Source organism: Myotis brandtii, unplaced genomic scaffold (genome assembly GCF_000412655.1).
Source record: "Myotis brandtii unplaced genomic scaffold, ASM41265v1 scaffold463, whole genome shotgun sequence".
Taxonomy (NCBI): Eukaryota; Metazoa; Chordata; class Mammalia; order Chiroptera; family Vespertilionidae; genus Myotis; species Myotis brandtii.
Window position 1 is genome coordinate 1154209 of NW_005367694.1, and position 6936 is coordinate 1161144.

Sequence of the window (6936 nt, forward strand, 5' to 3'; positions counted from 1 at the left end):
CTCCCTCTCTCTCTCTCTCTCTCTCTCTCTCTCTCTCTCTCTCTCTCTCAGGCCTGCGGAGGCAGCAGGAAACCCTGGAGACCAGAGCGAGAGGCCCCCAGTGAGGAAGGAAGCATTAGCCGGGCCATTAGCAGCTGTCAGAGTGATTTTTTCTCCCCGAGGTGGCTGGCGAGTGGCACAGCAGAGCCCGAGGGAGCAAACGGCTCGGCCTCGGAGGGCCGGACGGGGAAGGCGCACGGAGCTACGCTCCCCTGTGTGTGCAGAAGTTCACGGGGAGACACCCCCCCACATGCACACACACGCCTAACAAAACAGAGCAAGGCTCAGCCCTGTTAGCAGCAGTTGGTAGCATTATGTAAAGCCCTAAGCACACAAAAATATCATTTGGATGATAAAAAGTTAAATTTAGCTCAGTACAGAGTGACTAATACTGAGGGAGAGGCAGTCCCCCCAACCCCAGTTGCCTGGAGCTCCTACAGCTGGCTTCCAGAAACTTCTGACAAGTAACGGGCCTGGTGCGGCGCAGAATAACAGGTTATGTAACCGGAGGCGCAGCCCGCCATCGCGAAGCCTCCCCCGGGGGCTTGTCCACGGGGCCCCGGCGTCCCGGGCGCGAGGGTGGAGCCGGGCCTCGGGTGGGCTGGTGTGAGGGTCCGCCTGGGCTCGTCCGCGGAGACCTCCCAGAGTGGTTGTGGCGGACGGTGACGTTGGTGACCCACCTGCCCCGGGTGAGCCACGGCCCTGGGAATCCTGTCTGGCCCTGGGGCTGGTGCTGACCAACCGGACACAGCGGAGGGGTCACCATGCCAGGCGTGGACCCGGGGCTCGGACAGGCATTAGCACGCGGGCGCCCACGTTCACAGCAGGACACGGGAAAAACGGCCCACGTGTGTGTCCATCGGCGGCGAGCGGATCGACGGGGTGTGGTCTCCAGCTGCACGAAGGAAGACGACGCAGCCCCGAAGAGAAGGGACATCCTATCTCACGGGGGAACCCTGAGGGCTCCAGACGGAGGGAAAGGAACCAGACACAAGAGAACAGACGCCGTGTGACTCCACTGACGTGCGGGACCCGGAGGAGTCACACACAGAGGCAGAGAGTGGATGGTGGGTGCGGGGTGGGAGGGCCTGGCGTTCGTGTTTCGTGGGGACAGAGTTCCCGTTTTACAAGATGAAAACAGAGTTCTGGGGACGGGTGGTGGTGGCGGTTGCACAGGTGAAGGTACCTAACACCGCTGAACTGTGCCTTTAAAAGTGGCGACAGGGGTGCATGTTACGTTATGTGTATTTTGCGACAATAAAACATTGAATTTTAAAAGGTCGGTGCTCAACCACTGAGCCGCACCGGCCGGGCAAAAAAAAAAAAGTGGGGGAGGAGGAGACGGATGTTCCTGTGGTGTTTCTCTGGGGGAAGCAGCTGCCAGGTGAGAAGTCCAACCCCCCGGAGGTCAGCCAGCGGCGAGAAGCCGGTGGGGAGAGGGGACTCGGAGGGGGACCAACAGCCCCAGCGGACACAGCCCAGCCTGCCCTGGCGTGCCGGCCACAGGAGGGGGGACACCTGGCAATGCAGGGGAGCAGCGAGCTGTCCCCAAGCCCTGCCCAAGCCGCCACATCGTGCGCGAATAAATAAAACGGTCGTGTTTAAGCCGAGAGGTCTGGGAGCAGATGACCGGTCACGGCGGTCAGGCTGGCCGGCTTTTGTGGAATTTCTCCTCCTAAGGCAGCGGTTCTCAACCTGTGGGTCGCGACCCCTTTGGGGGTTGAACGACCCTTTCACAGGGGTCGCCTAAGACCATCGGAAAACACATATCTAATGACATATTGTTTTTGTGATGAATCACTACGCTTTCATTATGTTCAATTTGTAACAATGAAATTGGGGGTCACCACAACATGAGGAACTGTATTAAAGGGCCGCGGCATTAGGAAGGTTGAGAACCACTGTCCTAAGGTGACACTGACCGAGAACTTTCACACGCTCCCGTGCGAGTCACTGAGAGAAGGCGGTGCCCGAATGGGTCTGAGGAATCGTTTCCCGCACCCCAAATCCCGGCGGAATAAATGCTGACATCAAGCCTTGTGGGCAGTTTCGAGGGTTGCTATGAAGGCTGGGGGGGTTTCTCCACGGACCTAACTGAGCTGTCAATCACTTGGCTTTCCATCGCCCCGTCCAGAGTGGGGCCTGGACGCCGTGGGCGCGGGTGCCCCTGGGGCTCTGTGTGCGATGAAACGGTCCCAGGTGTGGGGGGCGAGGCCGGGGCTCTAGCAGCGGACGCTGAGCAGGCTCGCCTCTCTGGGCCTCAGTGTCCCACCTGTACAAGGAGGGTGATCTTCCGAGAGCCTCAGCAGTGGACGCCGCACCCTGCAATCCTGTGGTTTTGAACAACGGCGACTGTATTAGGACAGGCAATGCAGCTGCTATAACAAACAGTCCGAATGCCGTGCTGTAGATCCACGAGGCAGACACACGCGTGGGACCCCTCACCTCTGTCCCCTTGGAGCCCTCCTCTCCTCTCCATGTCCTTTCTACACGTGTCCACTCACTCCACACCTTCCATGGGGCGGTCTGGCTCAGTCCCAGGTCCTCTTCCTACATTGCACGTGAGACCCTGGGCTCCGAGAGGGGCTGTGTGACCAGTGCTCTGATAGAGGGATGCGCACCCCCTCCAGGCCTGGCCCCTCCCTAAACGCCCCATATAATCCTCCACAGCCCAGATCCAGTGGGAGCCCCAAGGGAGGGCAGATACACAGAAGGAAAGGATTCGGGATCCCTGAGTCACTGTGTGGAGGCCACGGCCGGAGCACCCAATGACAAGAGTGACGAGTCTTTATTGCCATAAGCCACTGCGAATGGGGGACTGTTTGTTACAGCAGCTAGCATTGCCTGTCCTAACACATTCACCAACCTGTTACTACATGTCGGGCGTTGAAGGACACAGGGGAGAATTAGGCCTACACCTAATCTTGGCCCTGCTAGCACCCTGTCTACTTGATAATTCCAGGACATCGGCTAGAGACCAGTCCTGCAACTTGCAACCACACACTAAGCTCATGATAGGAGCTTCTTCGTGTTATTCATCCTACCTGCTTCCAAAAACCTGACAACACAGCTTCACCTCCCCAAAGACTAGACGAGTAAAGAAAGAAAGAACCCACAAAGGCAGATGAAAGCCTATACCGATGCTCCTGAGGACAATCTACAAGCAAATGAGTTTAAAAATACAATTAAATTTAGAAGTCTCAGCTGTGTGCTTCCTGGTAGGCAAAGCAAAAAGGGAAATATTAGGGGGGGGCACTGAGCTCTCACCAACAGTGGAAAACATCACCTTGGTTCACAACGAGAAGCACAGGTTGTCCTTGCCAAGAGCTCCAAGGGAATGCTCCCCGGGGTCACCGTGTGAGGGAGGCCGTGTCTGGGCAGGAGGCCGTGTGTGGGCAGGAGGCGGCCAACCGTGCCCCGAACGCTGTCCCCTCCGCGACGCAGGGCCAGCTTTGCAGCCCTGCCTGCGCCCCGACTGGCTCTTGATGGTGAAATCCTCCGAGTAATTCCTCATCCTCGTTAATGTCAACACGGCAGCACCATGATAATGACGGGAAATATTTGCATACCATACCGCTGACGGGTTGTTTAGACCATCTGGCGACTAGACGCGGGGAGGACTGTCAAACACATGGCCTGTCCACAAACCCTGTGCCTCGGTGCCGATGGGGGCCGGGCTCGGGGACGCGGGCAGCGCCCTTGGCCTGTCCCTGTCACGCTCTGGACCACGGGGACCCCCGAGAGGCCATGGGCTGCCGGTGGCTCAGCCGGCCTGGGCGCAGCGTTGGCCTCCGGCCCCTGCGGGTGGGAGCAGAGCTTCCGCCTCCCACCTCTGCTCTGAGTGGGCCGCCAACAGCCTCACCCGCCCTGACCGAGGACCTCTTCGGGACGGAGCTCGGAGCACGATGTCCCTGTGAGCTCGCGGCACCGCGGGGAGTTCTGGGGGCGCATTCAGCGCAGTCCGCGTGTGTGCGAAGCCGCGTCTGCCCAGGCTCTGTCAGGGTCGGGAGGAGGCAGGACAAGGATCGGGGACCGCAGCCCCTGGAAGATGGAGGAGGACGCCTGGCCTCGCCCATGGGAGGTGTCGGCTTCCTTCCGTCCGCCTGGCGCTGCCGGGTCCTGGTCCCAGGCTGGACACAGAGACTTTGTGTGGGTTGATGCTAGATTTTTTTTTCCTTTCTTTTTCTTTAAGTAGCAATATTTTTTAATTTTATTTTATTGATTTGAGAGAGAGAGAGAGAAACATGAATCTATTGTTCCACTGGCTGATGCACCCATTGGTTGCTTCTTGCATGTGCCCTGACCGGGGATCGAACCCACCACCGTGGCACACTGGGACAGCGCTCTAACCGACGGAGCCACCCGGCCAGGGCTCCTTTCTGTTGTTTGTTTGTTTTGTTTTGTTTTAAAGTGGGGTGTTGGGTGAGTTGTTATTATTTTCTTAACTTCAGTGAAAGCAAAAAAGTTCTGTTGGGAGCCTGTTCAAAAGCAGCGGTTTTCTTCGTGGGAAGCCCACGCCCGCCGCCCACGCAGGGAGCGGCGTCGGCCCGGCGACCATGGTGCCCTGAGAATGTGCGAGTCCCGTCACCTCAACAACAGTGAGTCAAATGGAAACTCCGCAGGTGCCGGCCTGGCTGGTGCTGTGACGACAGGGCCTGCAGAGCACACACGTGGGGGGCAGGTGGGCTGCGCCCCCCTCAACTGGGGCCCCGGGACGTCTTTCCTTAGTCTCTCTCTCCCTCTCTCTCTCTCTCTCTCTCTCTCTCTCTCCGAGTGGCTTGAGGGCCACAGACCCTGCACATGGAGGGAGAAGCACGAGAAAGTCAGGACCCAGGCAGACCCCCCCGGGGCCACCCGCCTGCGTGAGCGTGGGCGTGCACAGCCACCCCAGAGGCACCGGCTGCGGCCTGGGTTTCCTGACAACGCTTCGAGTTTGGGAAGCCGGGCGACCGGCAGGGCCCAGGTGGTACCTCCGGGCAGCTCTCTCTTGCCGGTCAGTCCCCGCAGCCGCAGTGGGCCAGGGCGGGCAAAGGCTCTGCCTGCAGGAGCTATCTGACCGCGAGGTCACAGGAACACGGTGACCTTCTCGTCTCACACGTGCCGGGCTCAGAAAGCACCCGGCCGGAGACGGGACTCCTGTTTCAACACAGAGAGGTGAGACAGCCAGGGCGGCCCGGCGCTGGGAGAGGGGATCAGCCCCGGCCTCCAGGGACAGAGACAGGATCTTTTCTGGGACCACAAGGCCCTGAAGGCCCAGCCCCAGCTCCTTCCTGGGAACCACTCGTCACCAGCCCTCAACGTCTCCCCCACCCCAGTGAGCAGGTCACCGCCAGGCCCTCCTGGGTTCCAGGCGAAATGACAACCACGTGGCTGATGGGGCCAGACGTGCAACGGCCCCACTCACTCTTTTTCATTCTTACTTCTTTTTTTTTTAAAATATATTTTATTGATTTTTTACAGAGAGGAACGGAGAGGGATAGAGAGTTAGAAACATCGATGAAAGAGGAACATGGATCAGCTGCCTCCTGCACATCTCCTCCTGGGGATGTGCCCGCAACCAAGGTACATGCCCTTGACCGGAATCAAACCCGGGACCTTTCAGTTCGCAGGCCGATGCTCTATCCACTGAGCCAAACCGGTTTCAGCCATTCTTACTTCTTAGTGTCGCTTTGTTTCTGAGAGGATGGCCATCCTGAACGGCAGCCTTTCTGTGTGTGTGGTTAGGTAACACGTAACAGAAACGTTCCCGGCCATTAGCACAGCTTGCACGTTGATGGAAACTCAGATATGGCTGCCAGTCTCCGTGATGGGGGAGGTCCCAGCACAGGAACAATGACCCCTGCGAGCACCCCTGTCTGGGAGAAAGCGGCCCCCGAGTTCCTGCCCAGACGCCAGGCGATCCAGTTCCTCCCCGTATGTCCCTGGATTCCCCCAAAGCCACTGCCCAGCGCTGAAGCGCAGTGGAAGTGAGGCTGTGTAAATTCATGGGCTGGCCCTTTAAGAGGAACACCTGGGACTCCGGCAGCCTCCCTGACACTCAGCCACCATCCCCGCTGGTTTTTACAGCCTGAAGCTTCAGGGATTTCTCTTCCCAGCTCTGGGGTCCTGGGCTGGGGGTCTGATGTGTGGCTGGGACCCCCTGCTTCTCATGGGAGGCCTTGGAGAGATCCCTCCCGATTGAAAAAACCGTGGGTGTCGGACCAGCCCGTTCTGCGCCTCCACCCCTCAAAAAAAAAAAAAAAAAAAAAGTGCACAGCTCAGTGGCATTAAGCACATTCACGCTGTTGTGCAACCACCAGCGCCATCCGCGTGCAGGACTTTTTCATCTTCCCAAACTGCGACGCTGTCATCATTAAACACGAACTCCCCGCCCGCTCCTCCGCCAGCCCTGGGAACACCTGTGAATGGCGACGCTTTAAAAATACTGTCCTTACTTGGCCAAGTTATTTTGCAACTTTACAAGTCCTGGTGTCATTGTAAAGCTCCTGGAGCTCCTCAGATACTGGGTGGTGGACGGGCGGGCGGCGGAGGGCAAGGCAGCCGCCACCGCCACCCCCACCCAAAGGAATCTTCCGGCTGGCGTCCTCACCCAGCTGTGCCAGGAACCGGCCGGAGCCGCCTTTGCGGTAGAAAAAAGGCTCTCACATGGTTTTCTCCTGATTTTCATTTTACTTAAAAGCTCTCCCTTGCCTGGGGTTTTGAGGTTAAAAACCACGGCCCGGCACTCACGTCCTAAGCGGGCGTGTGAACTGGCCCTACCTGGACGGAGATCGATGTAGCCACAGCCACTGAAGTGGAAGGAAGCAGCCTGGACCCGCTACTCTAGTTCCGGGAATTATCCCACGGACGTGAGGGTATATTTGCACGGAAACTACGTCCCAGGGCGCTCTCCTACGG